The sequence below is a fragment of the Stenella coeruleoalba genome (genome assembly GCF_951394435.1).
Source record: "Stenella coeruleoalba genome assembly, chromosome: 4".
In the NCBI taxonomy this organism is placed as follows: Eukaryota; Metazoa; Chordata; class Mammalia; order Artiodactyla; family Delphinidae; genus Stenella; species Stenella coeruleoalba.
The window spans coordinates 136,000,489-136,022,742 of NC_137149.1; positions in this window are offsets into that span (position 1 = coordinate 136,000,489).

Below are 22,254 nucleotides of genomic sequence, written 5' to 3' on the forward strand. Positions count from 1 at the left end.
AAAATGTGGTGAATACTGGCTTCCTGAAATAGTTAATTAATTAATGATCACTTGTTTTAAAAGAAGTAAAATTTACAACCATTATCTATAAAAGTTTAATTTCCCAAATAGTAAGACTAATTTTGAATAAATCCATTAATGCTTTCAAGGTAAAATATTAGTTTACACCTTCTGTGGAGGATAGTATATAACCTACTTATGTTGTCACACATAACATACATGTGCACTGTACATATTTATATATGCATAAAATATACATGTATATTTTAGTGTACTATCAACTAAGTTGTGAAATCATAAGGCATGAAATGAGCCAAGTTCTCTGTAAATTGTAAATGTAGAGTAGTGTGTATTTTTGTCAAAGGACCGTTTTTATATAGTCTTCTATCTAATCTTACATTTCTAAGAATTATTAGAAACCTTAACATTGAAAAATCTGTGGGAATACAGTTGTATACCCAGTGAAATTATCAATCTAATCTAAACATCCAGATAATGGCTTAACTTTCTAAGTATAGTATAAACTAGCAGGAATCTTTGTTTAATCTCCCTTGAGGGCAAGTTCTCTTTGACCTGTTTTGTTTGGTCCTGTAATCCAAACAATTAGAATAATGCTTGGTTCATATTGGAAGCTCAATAAATATTTGTTGAGTAAATGACTGAATGGCTTGTGATTGTGTACCAGAGGGCAACTTGTGAGTTTATGCTGATGGAGTTATCTAGATGAAGGGAGAAGGGCTGAAGAGCTTAGCAAGGAGAGAGAACTGGCATGTGCAAAGGCCCTGTTGCAGAAGATAATATGTAATGGTCCAGTGCTGAAAATCCTCAGAGTAGCTGGAATATAGAAAATGGGGAAAGTGATTTGAGATAGCCATGGAGATAGAAATGGACTATATTATAAAAATCTTTTCAGGCTGTGTTAAGAATAGTGGTCTTTATCTTTAGAGCAATCAGAAGCATTGCATGATTTCAGGCCGGGTGGATTCCTGATCTGATTTGCATTTTGAGGAAATTATGCTTGTGGAGTTGAGAAAGGGTTAGCGTTCAGCATGAGTAGAAACAGGGAGGGCAGTTAGTAGGCTGTGTGGTACTCCAGGTAAAAGATGATGTGGGCTGCACTAGATGGTAATGGTGAAATGGAAAGAAGCTTGTAGCTTTGACTAAGGTCACAAAATACTCTGCACTTTCTCCATACCATTTGTCAAAGTTTGTAATTGCCCATTTGTTTATATGACTATTGAGTAATGTCTGCCTCTACTAATCTCTGACCTCCATAAGGCTGATTCTGTGTCTAGTCTGGTTCACCATTCTACACCAGCATTTAACTCCACACCTGGCATGTAGTAACTGCTCCAAAAAAACTTGTTTATTGAATGAATGAAAGTGCATTCAAAATTAAAATTGTTTTGTACCATAGATAAAAGTAAAGAGAGATTTTCTAAACAATCTATGTGTGAAACACTGAATTTTAGAATTTTTAAAGAAATTTCAAAAAACTATAAAAACCTTAAAATATATAGGAATTCTAGAGTTTACTGTGTTTTATAATGTTTCTGAAAGATGATTGGCTGGGATAGCTCCACCTTGAGTAGCCCACTAACTTATGAGGCAATTTATTCCATTGCCAAAGAACTGGGCTTTGAAGGTAATTCTTACGATAAGACATAGTCTATATTCTTTTCACTCCCACTATTAATCCTAGTTCTGAATTCTTGGAGCATCATAGGAAAAATCTAATCCTTTCATTACTTTTAAAATTGTTTAAATATTTAAAGGTGGTTCTGTTGAGTCTACTCTTTCAAGGCTAAATAATTTCAGTTGCTTCCAGATGACATGCTTTCTAGACTTTTTATAATCCTAAATGCCTTCTTCTGGAGGCATTCTATTTTGCTAGTGCTGCTAAAATGTACACTTACATTTGGAGAGCACTACATTGTATATATACACAATTACACAGTTTTTAAATTTATGAGGCAAAGGGTCAACACAGTACTGCAATTATGATTTGACCAGCCAAGTGTGTAGTGGGTTTATAGTTTCCCACGATCTGAGCATCGTCTTTAAACAATATTAAAAACTAAAATTGAGGATAAGTCACATGCCTAAGTTGAGATCTCCTCATTCAGAGCTCATGCTTCTACCTACATGATTATTTCCCACTACATGTGAACCTCAAGATTTTCCCAGTAAAAACATTATGATCAGAAAAATAAATGATTCTTGCCATAATACACTTACACTGATTAAAAAACAATAATTATCAGTATATTTCTAATTTCCAAGCAGGATCTCAAAGCAATTAATTTAAATGCAAATACTTTCTAATAAATTAGGCTGGTTTTCACATGGAAGCATAGATAATGTTACACTTGTAAGTCGTCCTCTTTATATAAAATATGGCTCATCCAAGGAATGCACATGTTTTCTGAAAGACAATTCTAAACTAAGGACGTTTTAAATTTTAATTAGGATAATAATACACACCACACTAATATGGTTATTTTCTCACATCTAATAAGCCTGTCACTAAAAATCTAAAAATGTATTTAAAGCACATAAAATCATGTCCAATTATTAAGGGCAGCTGCTATTTTCATCCATTTGTAGTTTTTCAACCCAAATACAAATAATTTTTTAAGCCATTATATCTGATATACTGAAGTCTAAATACTATAGGATAATTGAGTAAGTTGTTAACTGTGGAATATAACTGAATCAGAATCAATTATAAACTATAGTACTTATTATTAAATGATAATCACTGCTATAAATATTAACATTGTCATAATAAATATAATGAAAATGTTAAGAAATTTCTAATTTTGAAGTGTATTGCTTTGTATCTTGTCTTATTGGATCTTCTAATAATAGATAAAATAGAACTTGCATGAATTCTTTAAAAGGAACTGATATGGATAGAAACAGAAAAATTGAACCTGTGTAGGAAAAATATATGTCATAATATATCAAAAACTAACAATATTTTACAATCAACAATTTTTACTGAGTAGGTACTCTATGTAATATATTATCCTAACAAGAAATTTAACATCTATTGTATGTATGTATTATATCATTTAATAATAACTAATAATGTTTAATAATATACCTATACTATATTTAATAATAGTATGTAATCTCTACATACTATATATAAACGTATATATGTTTTCATAGGTACATAATTTTTTTGTACTGGATCACATTCAGATTCAGTAATCCCCTCTTATCCTTAGGGGATTAGTTCCAAGACCCCCAATGGATGCCTGAAACAACAGATAGTGCTGAACCCTATGTACACTACATTTTTCCCTAGACACACATACCTATGGTAAAGTTTAATTTATAAATTAGGCACAGTAAGAGATTAACAGTGATACCTAATAATGATATAGAATAATTATAACAATATACTATAATAAAAGTTATGTGAATGTGGTCTCTCTCGCAAAATATCTTGTGGTACAAATATAATGGCTTTTTCATCTTAACTAAGCACTTACCACACACTGTGGCCATAACTTGTGCAGTCTGAAGTGCGACAACAAATCTCTTTTTCCTTCTTTGCAATTCCACGGATAGAAGATTCCTTCTTACCATAGATTTTAGCAACCTCAGCACACAATTTTTTTCCCTTTCCTTACTAAGTTGAGAACTCTCACCTTTTAATTTAAAGGAAACATTTATAGCTTCTCTTTGACATATATGAATTGCCAGCATCTCTACTCTTGTACTTTGGAACCATTATTAAGTAAAATAAAGGCTACTTGAACACAGGCACTGTGATACCAAGACTGTCCATCTGATGACCAAGATGGCTGCCAAGTGAGTAACCAGCAGGATACACAGGACAAGGAGGGGTCACGTCCTGGGAGGGATAGTGTGAGATTTCATCACACTACTCACAACAGCACACAATTTAAAACTTATGAATTGTTTATTTTTGGAACGCTTCATTTAATATTTTCATACTGGGGCCAACTGCAGGTAACTGAAACCTCAGAAATCGAAACTGTGGATAATAAGAAACTACTATAATTACATTTATTCATTTTTCCATAGGCTGAGCAGTTAGTTTTTCAGTAAATAAGTACTAAGTGTAACTAAGTTCAGATTCATATTCACAAGATTCTTTTAGCATAACAAGTCCATTTGGTACAACAATTGTTAGTTTGTACAATAAATAAGTCTCAGCTCATAAAATTAAAAAAATAATACCATCTGGACAGTCACCTAAAAGCTAGACCAGATGGTCACTTGAGGTTTCATTCATTTGTATTAGTCTTCATTTCTGGGTTGTAATTTCTACTGGTTGAATAAATTTTCTTTTATTGTGGATAAGAAGCGTCCCATAAATAGATCAGAACTAGCCCAAAGGTCCTTGAACTTTTGCTTCAATACTTAGATACTATGAATTTTGAATGACTGTATAATTCCTTCACACAGTCTTTAGTCAGTGTTTAACTTCTTCATAAAACCTTAAGTAGCTTCAATTTATACTTTCTAACATGCTATAATTATTGACATTTTTTTAAAAGTCCAGTGTCATTTTAAAATGTAACAAATGGAATCTAAATATCATAGCAGCATTATACTTGCTATCATTCATATTTTAAAAATACGTGAAAAAATTTCAACAGTCAGAAATTTAACATCATGAATTTTCTCTTGAACTCATATATCCATTCTACTTACCCAATTTGATTAGGATGTAATAAATTATTAGGTTTTGTCTTTTATTGACCCACTATCATACTTTTCAATACTAAAATATTTATATAAATTGAAATTTAATTTTTTAAAAATTTTCTTGTGACTACAAGGCTCTCAAGTCCTAAAAGTTTCTTTTGGATTGAGTTAGAATTATTTGTCATACAACCCTGAGTAATACAACATGAACATATTACATGTTTTGTAATAGTTATCTGCAAAATTTTATTAGAAATTCATCTCTTAATGAGATGAATGCAGTTTCATTCCCCAATTAATTTGTGTATCCAGGGATGAATATTATTTATTGCTAGAATAGGATAGAGTTCACTATCAATTCTATTCTATTTGATCTATCATCAAATAGCAATCAATTAGGTACTTTTTCAATTTCGTTGAAAGCAAAGGATTAGAAACCATGTGATATGCAAATGGATTTGGTGCTGTTATTAGACTCATTTACTTCATCAGTACAAATACCAAAATTTGTAATGGTCATTTTATTTAATGCAGAGAGTGGGGCTTCTACACTAAGACAATTCAACAGTGGCTGCAACACAGGATGGAAGAGAAGTGTGATTTTTCTTTTGTGAAGTAAGAGAAGGGCAGTTGTGAAGGGGGAAGTGGGAAAGGAAGCCAGGTTTGATACAAGTATGCCTACTCAAGCTGATCTTTCATGTGTGTATATGTTGTGGTTTTCTAGTACTTAAGGATGTTTGAAGACCTCTGATCAAGTCCAGTGTTCCACTAGCAAAATAATGCATTTTAAGACAACCTTGAGAGATATTAATAGCTATTGGTAGCCCTCCATGTCCACATTACCTCAATTTGTTTCAATGTCAAAGATACTCTCAGGTTTGAGAAGAGGAAAGAATGTGGAGAAAGTAATTTTATTCCACTCACTGGTACCCAAACTTTCCACCCAAATGTGCTGAATTTCCAATTCCTCTTAATTGTTCTGAACAATGGTGGGTCTGAGCGCAACATTAACATGTATCACACCATCTTGAGAATTCCCTGCCTCAAATGATTTTAACCGGAACTAACATTCTGGAGAAGCAGTCTGTACTTTTAAGAGGAAACTCTACCGCTCTCAGTCCCAAACATACTCATCACTCAATATCAGAAGAATCCATTTCTGCAATCACTGAAGATTCAACATTTGGTGGATTGACTTTGTTTTACTAATAACACTGATTATAGTTACTCCCTTTAGTTATTATTATTACATAGGTCACATTTTATCATTTTGTTCAGACATACATCAGAAAAAATACCAGCCCTATATGTATGGCATTCCCTTGAGATAATCTAGACAACTGTCCTAAAAGAAAATGGTGTTACTTAAATGTAAAGTTTTTTTAAAGATTCATGCTGACTACTAGTAAACTTTAACTTGTATATAAGCTCACAACTCATTGGACCTAGAATTTTTCCATGGATTGATGTAAGCTTACCAAAATGAAATATGTAGGATTTACCTATCTCCTTTTTTGGAAAATACTGTAACATTTGCCAGTTTTTCAGCCTTATGTCATCTCTACCACTTATATTGATTTACCAGCTATCACAAGAGTTTATATGAGAGTTTATATATATACATATATGTATATGTGTATACATGCATTCTTCTCTGCTCTAGGATTTGATTTTACATGGACACTGCTAATGTAAGACATCTAGGTGATTTATCATCTGTCTTGATTTTAATATCTTTTAAAAGAAATAATTAATACTCTTCACTTTTAAAATATCTTTCTGACAGAAAATGAGGAAGCAAAATACTAATTTTATAAAATGAATTAGACTGTGCTGCATCTCTATACTAATGACAATATTAGAACTTTTTTGTTTTAATCATTTGAACAAAAATATATTTGAATATGGCATTTTAAGTATTGGGCGTCATCCACTTAAGCCGACATTCAAGCATGGATGATTAACGTGTGGACTGTAAACCCCATTCATAGGCGCGTTTAAGCCACTGGTGTGTATTCTGTTCAGTGTAGTCCAGTGAGGTTGTTATTGTCTGAGTACATAATTTCCCTTAGGGTAGTTCTGACACTCTAACATGGTCATTATCATAATAAGTGCACCGGGATTTTTTTTCTTCTCTTACCTCGTATGATATCTGTTATCAAAACTCTATCCTAAAATTTTCTTCTCCGAATGACATCTTTCTTTAATAGTGTTCACAAAATGAAGCTAGTATTTCATTTTAATAGTTGTTTGTAATGAATGGAAATATCAAATTATTGTCAATGTCCCAATATTTAATAATTATAAATATTTACTAATTCAGGAAAGACTAAAAGTGAATGGAGAATTTAAAATTCCAAATTCTTAAAAAGTTCTGGAAATGGAAAAGGGGTTCTTTTCCATTGAGTAATTCAAGTAGTTACTGGGTGCCTACTATGTGTCAGGCACTGTGAGAGGTACTATGGAGTGTGTGGGGAATACGATAGAAAGATCCATGGCTTCATGGCACTTTCATTTAGTGGGAGAACACAGAGAGGTCTGGTGGTGGTTAAGTGTGATGAAAGAAGTAAACAAGAAAATGTGATGAAGAGTGGAGATGGAAGTGGGCACCCTCTTTAGGTAGCCAATTATGGACGACCTCTGAGATACTGGAGGGCAGGAAGTCGCAGTAATGAAATGAAAGGTCCCTGCCAAGGCTTAAACATTTCTGACCTACACGACTGCCATCTTTTTAATTGACTCAGTCTAATTTTACAATTTGTCCTGCCCTGTCCTTTTTAAACTATATCTTCTCTCCATGTCCTTCTTTGTTTCCTTCTGCCAGATCTTCATTTTTATTTTATTCTTGTTATATAGAGAAATATAGCAGTCCTGTAACTCTCGAGTTTTATCTTGGGAGATTATGGAAATGGGAAGGCGGGCAAAACTCAGAACCAATAATCCAGCTAGCATTGGCTAGTGTGTCTGATATGGAAAATCTCCATGGGCAAGGAAGGGGTCCCACACCAGAACTGTAGTTTTTATAGGGGAGAAGCAAGAGAGTAGAAAGGCCAGAGTTAACACCAAATCCAGATCTGACCTGAAAAAGCAGAGCCATACAAACAGGGTGAGTTGGAGCCCACAGTCCTTCTGTTACTATGTGTGCAGGTCTCGGATGGATGACTATCAAGATTAGCATATTTCTAAGCTATTACACAAATCAAGTGCTATAGTATTTTGGGGGACCCCACTCTGCTGTGCTGGCATCTGGGGATACAAAGCTCAAAACCATGGAAGCTATCCACCGTGTCTTCACATTAAAGAAGTAGGCACAGATATGCAAACAAATAATATGCCCAGGGAAGGGAGTGGCTCTCTTTCTCTCTCTCTCTCTCTCTCTCTCTCTCTCAGAGGGGTCAGTGATTATTTCAGAGACAGCTAAGCTGATTTGGCATATGAACAGTAATTTGGCGGGGAACTCTGTAACAAGTGGACATTAATGAGTTCTCTTCTGCTCGTGTGAGGTAAAAAGTGTCTTAGGAAGTAAATCAGGAAATTATGCAGGGCTGGGCTAAAGAGATAATCTGAAGAAGGAGAATAAGATCACACATTTCTTCAAACTCCACAGCCTAGCCACAGACTGTGGAGCACATAATTTGGGACTGAAGGTTTGTACTGATTTAGAGGGTATAAAGGAATTGGGATGAAGCCTTCTACCTTTGACCTTGAAGGGAAAGAGACATCCAGGTGTCCCCATGCATGTCAGGAGAAAAGATGTCATCCAATGAATCCATCTATGACCCAGGGGAACATGAAGTTAAAGGAGATGCTTTAAAAAGCAAAGCAGCACCATCCAGAAGGGACAGGAAACTACGGTTTTGAAACATGACTCTTTATCTACTGTTTGTATTATATTTCGTACTTCCTTATCATGTAGCAAAGGCACTTTTGAAAATGTCGTATTGTCTCAACTGTTTTAAGGGAAATAGGCTGCTGTCCAGGCTCAGGTCAAAATGCAAGCAAAGGTATAGATGGCAGCATGAGAAAAAAACTCCGTAATGAAATGGACTCTAGCTGTATGTGAGGGCTGGGAGTGTGGAGTGGAAGATTCAGGAGTAGGTGCTCAGAAATGACCCCAAAACATCACCCTGACTCTGCCCTGGAAGTTGACAGTGTCCTTATAGAGACCTATCAAACCTTGGTATCTTGGCCCTTCTGTGAGGTTAACAGTATCAGGAGAGGCTGGAGAACCAGCTGCTTCTAAGATGTTAAGAGAGGCTGCTGTTTCATCCAAGTCCTGCACAGACGGGCCCACAAGTAAATCACCAGATGTAAAATCCTGCATAAAAACACTTCCTCCCCACTCTGCTTAGTGAGAGAAGCAAGGACTAATATATTTATTCAATCATTTATTCCTTTATGAATTTCATAAATATTTATTGACTACCTGCTAAGCTTTGTGTTTTCTGCCAGTGGCCAGAGAAAGGCAGCGCCCCTGTGATGGTGCTATAGGTAAAAGTCAAGTCCTCCAGAGAGTTCAGCAACTCCAAACACTTGCAAGAGGGGGAGCCACTGCAGCTCTGGGCTACCTCAGCATGCAGAGGTGCAGGGCGCTCTGCGAGGCCTGTCACTGTATGATTTTCCATCTGCTCAGCTTCAGACAAGCCTGCAGACAGGAAACGGCTCTGTCATTCAAGATGTCGTTAAGAGATTTGGAAAAGGTTCCTCCAGCCTCTGAAGTCTGAGCATGGACATTGAATGAGAGAAAAGACAGTAAACTCATAAGAAAAAAAAGAGTAATTTTGCAGAAGATAAAAGAGTGAACCAAAAAGGGAGATAGCAAGGAGGTGATGTGACCTAAAAGACAAAGCATTGAACTTGGTAGGAAAATCATATTTATCGTGCACTTAGTATATTCCATGCATCGTATTAGGTCATTTGATATCCATTCACACAGTGATGCTTGATAACAACTCTATTTATTCAGGTTTTATCATTCCCTATTTAAAGATAAGTAAACCAAAGTTTATTTGGTTGGGTTAAGTAACTCACCCAAAATCATATCAAAATCTAATATCAAGAGTGGAACTGATACCAGAAATCTCTATTCTAGGATCTTTCCAATATGACCAGAAGACATGGTTATTGGTACTGATTCTATCATTAAAATATCTTGATTTGGATTAAGTCAATTTGACATTCTGAAGCTCGGTTTCCTTATCTATAAAATTACATTCCCTAGGGTCATCTTCTCATCGTGATAGAAAACTAAGTCATGCTTTGGCTCTTTAGAAGCTCTGTAGAAGACAGATGGAGACAAAAGGGGGAAATGTGGAAAGAGAAAGACTAAAGTAGTAGTAAAATGGGTGGTGGAAGGACACAGTATAAGCAATTAAAAATGTTAGAAGGGAACTGGGAGTCCTAGGTTGCAAGAGGGGTAAAATTGTGAATATATATACGTGTGTGTGAGAGGGAGAGATCTACTGAAGCATTACCTCTTAATGCTGGGAAATGGGTGATAGAGGGGCATTTGGTCTGAATCTCAGGAGAAACAGCTAGTTGACGTACCCTCTATGCATATAAGCACACACACTCAACCCCCCCCCCCCCCAGCATACACATGGATCACTAACCTTGAAAATCAGGGCAAGTTACCTCACAAGGCAAACACAAAATGCAGAGACCATTGCAGGCCAAGTGTCATTTGGCCTGGAGGACAGACGTACCCTCAGTGATAAACTAGAGTTTCTATGCCCCAGCACGGTCATGGATTCTGGCATGGTTTTCAATGGCTTCAGTCCTTTTCTCTCTTTACATATACAGTCCTCTCCAGGAAACAGGTGAGCTCAGAACTGGGCTAGAAGGGCTCTTGCATCCACTGCCTTGTCAAACCGGGACTTGACACCCAATCTTTCCTGTAGCTTACTCATCCAATTCTGACCATTTCTTCTCTTTAGATATTCCACATTCATCTGATTACAACGCCATCTAAACAAAAGAAAAGGAGTTGTCCTCCTATCCTCTTACCTTCCCAAGAATGGGAAAATCTGATGCCTCCAAGGGAACACAGGCAACTCCTTTTGGGTGTAACAAAGGTTACTTACCCCCGATGGAAACCAGGGTAACTTTCTGGCACTTCTTCCTGGCATCTTTCACTTCTTTGGATTCAATAATCACTTGAAAGTCATAATGGTTTAAATGCTCGAACATCTGCATATAGACGTTTTCCTCTTATCCTTTAGTTTAAAAAAATCTTAGATTTTTAGAATGCATAAGAATTACTGGGCAAATTTGTACGCACAAAACATATACCATGCTTGATATATACCATGATATGACTTAAAGGATTTTTCAAAGGTAATTTTGGTAATTACCGAAAGGTAATTATTTTAATTATTCTGATTCTCAAACTTACTTCAGTGGCTCCGCTAATAAGACTTGCGGATGTGGTTACTTACATTATAATGCCATATATGTGAGATCCGTTTTATTGTGACCTATGTATATGGAAACCTATCTAAAATAAAAATTAGCTTTGAATGACCATGTGGGACCTGCCATTTAATGCCACCATACAAATGGAAATAATGTAGTATTTGAACTAATCAGAAGTTTTAAAATGAGTCAATTTTAAGACATTGTTGGGAGGTTCAGGCTTTGAAAATTATGGCATAAATGCAAAGAAATGCAATCAGACAAGTTTCTACCAGGAAAAGAGTTCATTTTTTACTCTGCAGCTCAAATTAGTGTCTACATGACATTTATGTATCTTTAAGCTTTAAATCAGTGCTGCACAGTAGGGGCGAGGTGGGAGGCTCTCAGAATCACCCAGGAAGCCTTTTCAAACTACACCAGCCCTCCTCGTCCCGCAGTCCCCCTCCCCCTGAGATTCTGCCTATGACGTGTCTCTGAACTTGAGCAACACCATCTGTTCACTTACAAATAGGCATTTTTATCTCCAAAAGGGCAGGTTTCTGCACATGAGCCTCTAACGTGTGGGGGAGGAGGGGGGCTGAAACATACATCAATGACATAATCTTTCAATCGAATGCTGACATGTTAAAAAATGGATACGTCTATATTTTCTGAGTGATATATTCAGTCGGTGAGCCCCTTGTACTAATGAGATGAAAATTGCTGCTTTAAATACTCATATAGGTCAGTAAGCTTCATTCTGGGAATGTTCCATGAATTCAGGCTTCATTCTGTGAGATGTTCATAAATGCAAGCATTTGTAAAATTAAGTAAAAAAGTGTGGCAGACTCAGCTCAAATCAACTGCTACTATTAGAAAAGCATGGTGAGTAAGTAACATCAACTTTATATCACAAGCAGTGTTAAAAGCCATTTTTATTATACACATGTTTCCCATAGCTTAAATTCCTATGACAACTGTGTTACATTCCCTGGAGTGCATTTTTTTCCCTTTAAAAAACATTGTGAGGCTTGGTAGATATTGTTCTATTCTCCATGGAACTGACCTTTGAGGCCTCCTTTGCTGCAAGCGTTATCTTGACTTTGTGAACATAAGGTATCAACATAAACACATACACTGCTCACATTTTTATGTTATAATCACATAATTGAATCATTTTATTCTAGCATGCTTTTGCCAAATTTTTGGAATATAGAATACGTTGAGTTTTTTAAACTAAATATTCATAAATTATAATTTTCATTTTTGAAAGGAAAAATATTCATATGAATGGAGATAACACATTAAAGTACTTATGGAATTAAAATATTCAAAATGTTACAAATATATTTGATATAACAAGTTTTTATATTGGTGAAATGACTAAAAGATTTCTGAAGCTCTTTGACAGATGGATACATATTTACTGAAATTTCAATAATAATATTTTAAATATAGGTAACATTTATTAATGTTTATTCAATCCCATGCATGGTTAGTAGTTTTTATGTGAATTAATGTGTTCAACTCTTACAACAGTACTATAAAGTAGGTACTGTTAGTATCCCAATTTATAGACCAGAGTGCTGATGAAAAACAGGAATTTATCTAATGTCACAAGGTTAGTCAGGGGCAGAGCAGGGATTGGAACCCAGGCACTTTCACTGCAGAGCCTGTGCTCTGAGGCACTTGATGACTTTCAAGGTCCTCTGGTGCTCTGGGGCTCATCCTCAGGTTGAGCCCTGCTAGCCCTGCAGAGCACTCTGATTCCCACTCATGCCCATGGCATCCCAGAGTGGGTATTGTGGAAGTTACCATGGCTTTCAAATCAGTGCTCCCCTGTGTGTCTTTTTTTCATTAAGGCCACTCTGGGTGCCTTTCTGACACAAAACTGTCTTTGAAATACAAAGTAGTTTCCATTTAAAATTTGTTTCCACTGAGGTACATCATGCTGACGTAAGGTGATCTTGTTGTCTCCTCTTCTTAATCCGTAGGGTTTCTATCTTCCTCTCCCTCATATGTAGACACCATGAAAAAAAAGACACTGGAAAAAAGACCTGACATCCTGGCTCTTCCTTACTCTTTCTGCTTTTTGCCACAATACCTGGAGATAGACATGGTGAGATTTGGATTTCCAGTTTTTTTACTTCCCCGTATTATATCCTCTAAATCAGCAAGTTCAATAGCCTCAATCTTACTTAGAAGTAGCATCTTCTCTACACTATAGAAGCTGATTTAAAAATCCATTGTTTGGCTACAGACATAGAAATGTTACCTTGGTGTTCAGAAACTAAATATGAATTGTTTCCCATATGCATTTCTGCTCTATCCATAAGTATGCCCATTTCCTGCACCTTTCCCCTCTTCCTCAAATCAATGAGTGCCTTGAGATGACAGGGAGGACTATTCTGTTCATGAAAAGAGCCCATTAATATCTAAATAAAACTATTATCGATTTACTATATGTCAACCAAAAAGTTAGCTGTTGTTGAAGAGTCCAAAGGTGCCTGAGACCCAAACTTGAATCATACGAGCCATATAAATTAGTAAAAGGAAACTATACATTTGTAGAGGTATAAATAGAAGGTGAAACAAATGCATGTGGACATCAGAGAAGGGCTGAGCACTTCCAGCTGTAGCACCCAGGGAAAGCTTGATACCTGGGTTAGCATTTGAACTAGACTTTGAAGAACCGTTGATCTATTTGTCAGGAAGGAAATTTCAGGTAGAGTAAGGGTCATGAGAAAATGCAGAGACTTGAAGCTGTCAATTTGCCAGCTTATAGGCTGTGACCAGACAAAAAAGTCTTGATTCCTGGGAGAATGAAAGTTGGCCATGGCAAGCATGGAGGCAGAGGTACGGTTCCCACACCAGGATCCAGATGCTAACACCCCTCCTCAAATAACTTATTTTCAGTTTCTTGAGAGATTTTAGCCTTCTCAGATATTCAAATAGATTTTTTTTCAAGTTATTTGGCTCTATCTCCTACAACCACAAATTTGCTCAATAGATTCCTCAATCTATAAACCAGCACAATTGGTAGCCTTTGGTTAGACAGGTCAATAAAATGAAAAGTAAACCATTGCCTGTAAATGGTCTCCTTGTATTTTTAAAAAGCAATATATTCACAAACAAACAAAAAGTCTGTGAAGAATGAGGTCCCCTTTGATCTACTAGTGTCAAAAATGTAGGGTGAAATTTATCTTTGAGAATAATAATCATCAAAAGATCTTTCTGGGGCTTCCCTGGTGGCGCAGTGGTTGAGAGTCCGCCTGCTGATGCAGGGGACACGGGTTCATGCCCCGGTCCGGGAGGATCCCACATGCCGTGGAGCAGCTGGGCCCATGAGCCATGGCCGCTGAGCCTGTGCATCCGGAGCCTGTGCTCTGCAATGAGAGAGGCCACAGCAGTGAGAGGCCCGCGTACCGCAAAAAAAAAAAAAAAAAAAAGATCTTTCTGGTTGGTCCTAAAAAGAAATACAATAGCAAGCAGCAACAACAACAAAATAGCACTGATTAAATTAAAATGTACATAAATTATTCTATCATTTACTTATTTTTAGACTTATTTTTTCATTATGTGGTCACTCTTAGGGTCTTCTAACACTTCGGCATTGGGTAGATGATGTTGATGATTCAAATATTATTACAGTAGGGGAAAAGCCTTCTTAAGAAGCTCAAAGTCTAGAGAACTACACATGTACACAAGCAAGCAAATAAGCTTTAAGGCCTTTCTTCTTAAGAGTGGTTATTTATAATATTCTCATAGGTTGCCCCCTGAATTCTACTCTACAACACCAGGCTGTTCTTGGCCCATGGGGCCATCTGGTGGACCGTGTGGGTAATCATCTGAACCATTCTTGCTTCCTCACTATTCATCTCAGGCTTTTTAACTTGTTTCACACAGTTCTGTTTAAAATACCTCTGGAAAATTCTCACTTTAATTATTTTACTCCTTCTTTCTTTCCCTGAATTTTTCATTTGTTTTCCTCAATTTTATCAGAAAAAAGAAGTATTCCTTCTTTACCTTCTTTGCTCCTTGTAATGAAAACTGTTAACCAAAAAATAAACAAAAAACAACTATGATCAACATGAGGCTAGTTAACACTAGTGCAACATCTCTGTTAAAGAAAATAAAATGTCCCTATTTCCAACTGAAATTAAACATGAAGTAGAAAAAAATGGCTTCATTGTTGAGCATTATTGGAAATATCATGAAATAAACTTAGGAATCTCAATAATATTTACCTTTTTTTCCTCATTCTTCTTTATTTATACCATAAGCACAAAGATCAAATGTCTTGCTTTTTGTCTGATTTAATTATAAATTATTTTTTAAAATTTTTGGTAAAATTGCATATGCTGTAATATCATTGTTTTCCATATAATTATGCATGATGAATGTGATTTTGTGGGCTGAAGTCTAGATTATAATTTATGTTATTTTTCTGTAAAATAAAGCACAACACATTTGTAACAGTGCACTCACAAATAAATTCGGGGAAAAATTGAAAGTAAAAATCTCTAGTATATAATAACTGATTTAATTTATATATTTTAAAAGTTTCTTATAATTGTTATCCATTTATTCTTTAAATGTCTATCAATTACATTTTCTGTGCCAGTCACAGTATTAGGGACTATGAAAAAACTCTTGTTATATAATCAAAATCTTAGTGAATCATTGCAATATTGCTTGAACAAACCACTTCAAGTCCCAAGTAGTCCTAGGAAATTAATGTGACCCTCTCACCCTTTAAATCTTATTTCTAATTCTTTAATGCCTTTAATTAAGTTAAGGATAGTTTACTGTTGCAAGTAGCTTTGGGGGATTACATAGTTTATTCTTAATTATATCATGAATATTTAATGATATAAATTTGTCACCCTGTGTTCTGGAATTAGTAACCCACCATCCCAACTGAATGTCCCATTTTTCTGTTTGCTACTTGTTATGTTAAGGCTTTCACTGCTTTTCATCTTAATAATTAGAAAAGACTCCATGACTTTTCCTCCCACTTTAATTCATTTTTCACATTAATACAAGACTTGGTCATGATAGTATCTCATTGCCCAAAGCCCTTTGGTACCTTTCTAGTATATTCATGATGTAGGATAGACCACTTAGCAAACTACAAAGAGCCTTTCAAAAATTAGCCCTACCTTCCTGTCCAAATTTACCTTGCTGTATTTGTCTGTATCCAGACAAACTTAAGTTCAGATCCCAATGTGACACTAATTTAGGTACGCTAGTTACTCAACTCCTCTAAGCCGTGACTTCCTTATTCATCCTTGAAGTGAGGGTATTAATAATACCTACTTCATATAGAGTATTGTAGTGTGTATCAAATGAATATATATGTAAGATGTCAGACTACTGAGAGTTCAAAAATGTTAACTGTAAGAATTTTTTAAAAATGATAATTAGTGGGTTTCCCTGGTGGCGCAGTTGTTGGGAGTCCGCCTGCCAATGCAGGGGACGCGGGTTCGTGCCCCGGTCCGGGAAGGTCCCGCGTGCCGCGGAGCGGCTGGGCCCGTGAGCCATGGCTGCTGAGCCTGCGCATCCGGAGCCTGTTGCTCCGCGGCGGGAGAGGCCACGGCAGTGAGAGGCCCGCGTACCGCAAAAAAAAAAAAAAAAAAAAAAAGATACTTAGTAATTACATTAAGCGTAATGCTTTCTGGACTCCAGACAAAGCCACTCAGTATTTGACATCCGCGCTCTACCCTTCTTTCCTGCTTTTGCCCCAGTAGTTTCTTCTGCCTGAAACGCTAACCTTTCCAACTTCACAAATTCTATTTATTTTTCAAGGCCTAGGCCTAATGTGCTCTCATTTAAGTCATTTCAATTTGAAGTCCTCTTTCCTCTCACCTACCATAGCTATGTTTCCATACCTTCCTGCTGCACTTCTCAGGGTCACCCTATTTAGTTCTCTATTCCGTCTTATTTTCTACTAGCTTATTAGCACCACAGGGGAGATTACCATCTGATTTATCTTTAACTTAATCTGAGGACATGATTTCTCACACTATGCATATCAGGTACTTCTTGCTATGATACCGCTGCATAAAAAAATCACCCCAGAACTTGGTAGCTGAACTCAACAAGCTTGTTTTTGTTTGTAATTTCTTGCTCATGGGTCACTGGGTCTGCTACCACTCAGTTAAGCTGGGCTGGATGCAGGCACCAGGCTCCAGGCTACACATCTCTTCATGGGTCTTTCACTCACTCTGAGTGGCTACCTGGGAAATGTTCCTCTCATGACTAGTGGCAGGAGCACATCAAAATGAGTAGAAGTATGCAACGGAAGGAACTGGCACTCTGTAGCATCTGCCCACATTCATTGGCAAAAGGCAGTCCCATGGCTAAGCTGCCATCAGTGAGGCAGAGAAGTCCATCCCACTATGGTGGGTGGGACTTCAAAGGCAAAAGGCAAATCTATTAACAGAAAAGGAGTAAAAATCTGGAATAATGCAATCTAGCACGATATGCTTACTCCCGAACTCCTTTTTTAAGGACAGGAGTTCCCTGTAATGGACTTTGAGAAAGGGGGCCTAAGACGATGAGGAATCAATGGACAGGTTTTGGGGACAGTCAAATGACAGGATTGGCATTTTATAAGGTCATTCTGGGGTGTGTGGAGACGATGGATTGGGATGTGAGGGCAGACTAGCTACTGAGGAAGTAACTACGAGAGATCACTGAAAACATGCCAATATATTGTGTGGCTGTGGTGTTGTAGATAATGGGATAGGTCTCCAAGACCTATCAGGAGTAAAACTGGATTTTAGTAATGGAATAGGTGATGTGGGAACAAGTGAGGAAGATACTGAGAATAGCTCCAGGGTTACACTTAGAAGGTATAATTCATGTATGGAGAGCCACATCACTAATGTTATTCCTTAGATGATTATGCAAGTTAAGTACTATGGACAATACAGAACATATCATAATAATGTCCTAAGTACAGACACATTACAAAGCACCTTCACACACATTTCATCTTCAGGGCACTTTATGTGTTCATATTGTTTCTGGTTTTTATAACAAAGAAAGTGCAAAGAAGTTGCAGGAATATCTGAGTAAATAACTTAGATAAATGGAGACTTAAATCTGTATTTCCTGATTCAGAATCTTCCCACCATTCCATAAAGTATCTCATTTCTTCAATCTGTAGCATGAAAAAAAAAACAACTGTGGTCCAGTTTGGCAGATAAATTTAAAATAAAATGAAGTATTTGAAGGGCTCCAGTCAGCAAGAAGTTATAATATCTATCCCCAGTAATATTCTAAATTACATATTCTATTAGTTTTCTTCTAATTTTTATTGGGTCTTTCATTGTTTTCTCCCTCTTACAGCAGTTACAGCCTGCTACACAAATACAGAAATCACCCTGGAATTTCTTTCTCTTCCTTTATTTCTTGTTTTTATTCTCTTCCTACTTTTCCTTTTGCCTTTCTTCCTTCCTTTGTTCCTTGCATCCTTACTTCCTCCTTTCTCTCTCTCCTTTCTCTTTTCAATCTTTTGTGTTACCTTTCCTTTTTTTGTTTTATTTCTTCTTTTTTGTAAATATTATCTCTACACCTCAGTTATAAAATCCTTGAGGAGAAGATGCTATCTCAGGGCTACACATCTCCTAAATTTTCAAAAATAATCTCTAGTGGACTGAAGAATACAGTCTGTTTCATCCTTTTATTTCCCAGCATGATAGAAAACACTTCCTCCCTTTTACTCAACTAAAAACAGAAAAATGACTTTCCATCTACTTACAATTCTCTAAATAAAGTGTCATCTTCTGTCTTCATGTTTTTCTCTTTGTGCCTTCATCTTGTCCTTTCTCTCCAATAAAATTGTCTCCAACATAGACGATCGAGCCAGCGTTCACAGCACCCTTTTCCTTATTCACTACACATGACTGGTCTAGGAGGGTCATTTGACAGGCCATTGAGAAAATGCAAACTTCTTGGGCTGAGAAGTTCCAGAAATGTGATTTGGAAGGCAGCTATGCTGGCTGTATCCCCTAGGGCCTGTTGTTCCTTCTTCTTCCTGCCTGGGAAGTGGACCATGATGCCTGGAGGCGGAAAAGCCGTCAAGAAACTGTGAGAATGTAAGTCACACATTGTGGAACACGGAGCCAAGCCATGAAAAGAGCATAACTGAGCTGCTTTTAGTCCAAAGTGGCTCTGAAGTGCCCACTCCCAGATTTCTTATTGTTTGAGATGAATACACCTTTTGTGTTAAGCTTATCATTACTGATACACAAGTGCTTAAGTCTTCCTTCTGGGTAATTTTCTTCTCAGATTCCCCTAGTTAAGATTTTCTCATATCTTTATATTTCCACCTTATTTTTGTATTTATGTGAAATCCTTTTGTTTATTCATCTATATTATCTGTTAGACTGTAAACCCTTGGTGCACAAGGACCCTTACTGATGAGTGTTCTTTGCCAGGGATCCTGGAATGGAGCCTCAATGTAACAGGGGCTGAGTGAAAGTTTTCTGAATTGAATTGAATTGAGTTGACTTGAACTTAATTGAATTGTTTTGAACTGAATGGAACTGAATTGAATAGTACTCAATTTTCCCAATTAATGGAAAAAGCAATCTACTAGGAGCTGTCCTTCAGCTCTTCATTTGGTGCAGTGATGTGTTATGGGACAAAACTCAAGCTTGAAGAAGAACTCATTCTCCCCTTCCACACCACAGAATAGGCAGAGTTATTTTGTCTGCCCTACATCCATTTTCTTGGCATCTGTTCTTTCATATTAATTATTCCTTCTCAGTATATTGATTTTCCTCTCGGGAACCCCTTCTCCCTGCTGTCAATCCAAGTTTCCAGGTCCCAAAAATTGGCACATGATCCAGGCCTTGCCACTCAGTATATTCTAATCACCTGGCCACGGTGATTGGCTCAGGTTTGGGTATGTGTCCCAAGATAGGCCAGGGTCATGATTCTGGTATTTTGTCCGCTAGATGGGAATGAGAGTGCTCTTTTTGCTGAGACTGATAATGCTAAAGACACTATAAACCTGGAGCTGCCAGACATCCCAGTGTGGACACCATGGGTTTGTGAAAACAGAGGAGAGCAGAACTAAGAGACTAGGGGGAACTGGGGAGGGACTAAGTCCTGTGAGTGGTGGTATTTAAGTTCTTGGATCTAGAACATGATCCCTGAAATCAGATTGGGCAAAGTTACTTAAGCCCTCTGTTTCCTCATGTATAAAATGGAGATAATAATAGTACTTTAATTTAATCTTCATTTTGAGGATTAACTGAGATAGGACAGGTAAAAAGCCTAGCACAGTGCCTGACACACAGTGTGTGACCAATAAACACTAGCCATTATTAACGTAGATATTTTTATCTATGTCTTTTTTTTTTTTCTTTTTGCGGTACGCGGGCCTCTCACTGTTGTGGCCTCTCCCGTTGCGGAGCACAGGCTCCAGACGCGCAGGCTCAGCGGCCATGGCTCACAGGCCCAGCCGCTCCGCGGCAGGTGGGATCTTCCTGGACCGGGGCACGAACCCGTGTCCCCTGCATCGGCAGGCGGACTCTCAACCACTGCGCCACCAGGGAAGCCCTATCTATGTCTTTTGAGTTATGTACAGCAATAAATTATCTTTTTTGCTTAAGGTGGTTTGAGTTGGGTTTCCCTCACTTGCAACCTAAAGGGTCTTGTCTAATACAATTAATATAAAGCCCCAGAGTGTATGGGTTTATGGCAGGCCAAATTTCCTTCTGTGGGCTGAGGCAGAGAATGGGCATTGAATCAATTGAATCTGGACCATCTGGCTCTCCTCAGTTGATGTCTATCAGTAATTTTACCTGAGGCCTATGAACCGCCAACTCCTAAGTGAGTTTCCTCATCACTATCCCCTTTATATTCACTAAAATCCTCCTTCTTATATGTTGCCAGTTAATAATATCTCTGATATGATTTATTTTTAAAAATATATAAAAAGACAAAAAATGGGGAATCAAACATATGAGATAAAATGAAAGAAAATATTTCTATAATTAAAATAAATTTTCACTGTTTTTTATGTCTTAAGCCTTAAGCTGGAAACTTTTTCCATACTAGTTTAGAGTAAATAATACTATAACTAAGCAGCCTACATGCTAAATAGCATACTTTTCTAGGTGTAGATTTCTGGAGGGATATGCAGGGATTTGCATGTTTAATTCCCATTAGCACCTGTCACTGGTGTTTATTATCTCAGAGCTAATTCTCCACTCACTGCAGCCAAGAAAAAGGAAGCCCTTGTACATGGATTTAAATGAAGCTTTTTATTTTTCAAAATGAGATGAATTTCATGTCTGTTCCTTAAACACCTGCAGTATTCCAATCCTGAAAAAGTCATAGTTAAATTCATTTTTGTGAAAATTTGCCCCAATATGATTTTAGCCAATGACTAGAAAACCCTATTCATAATTTGAAAATTTGTCTTGGGGGAAATAAAAGAAGTTTTAATTGAGGACTTAGTTTTAAGATCCATTGGCTCTCATTCATCCATTCAATGTTCAAGAAATGTTTATTGACCAACTATTACGAGCCAGGCAGTTTTCTAGGTTCTGGGTATAGACCAGCGAAAGTGTTAAGAAAAAAATTCCTCCCCTTGAGAAGCATACATTCTTTTGGAGAGTATTCAACAGATATACATATACCTATACACATACATATACATATACATACATACATCTATGTATACTTGAACATAAGCATATGTTTTTTATAAAATAAGTACTATATGGAAAATCAGAGCAGGTATATGCTGTTGAGGGTGATATGGTAGGTGCTATTTTAGGTAAATTGGTCAGAGAAGGAATCTCTAAGTAGTGACACGTGAGCCCAGATCTAAGTGAGGTAAGTTAGCAGTTCTAGCTCAGAGGCCTATGCAACACTGCATTCTCTCGTCCATGAAAAAAAACTAGGCAGGATGTTGATACACAAGGCAAGTTCCATCTGCAATTACAGATTTCAGAAAAGTCACCTGTTTGGTAAAGCTGATTGATTTGCTGGTACTTTTTCTGTCCTTGTTCTTGTGCACTAACTCTTCCCTCTCTTTCCCACCTCATCTCTACCTACCATTTCTCAAAACATTCTCCTGCTCTCTATAGACTGAATTTCAGTATTGAACTACTTTTCCCCTTGTCTCTTACTCTTTCTTTCAAAGCA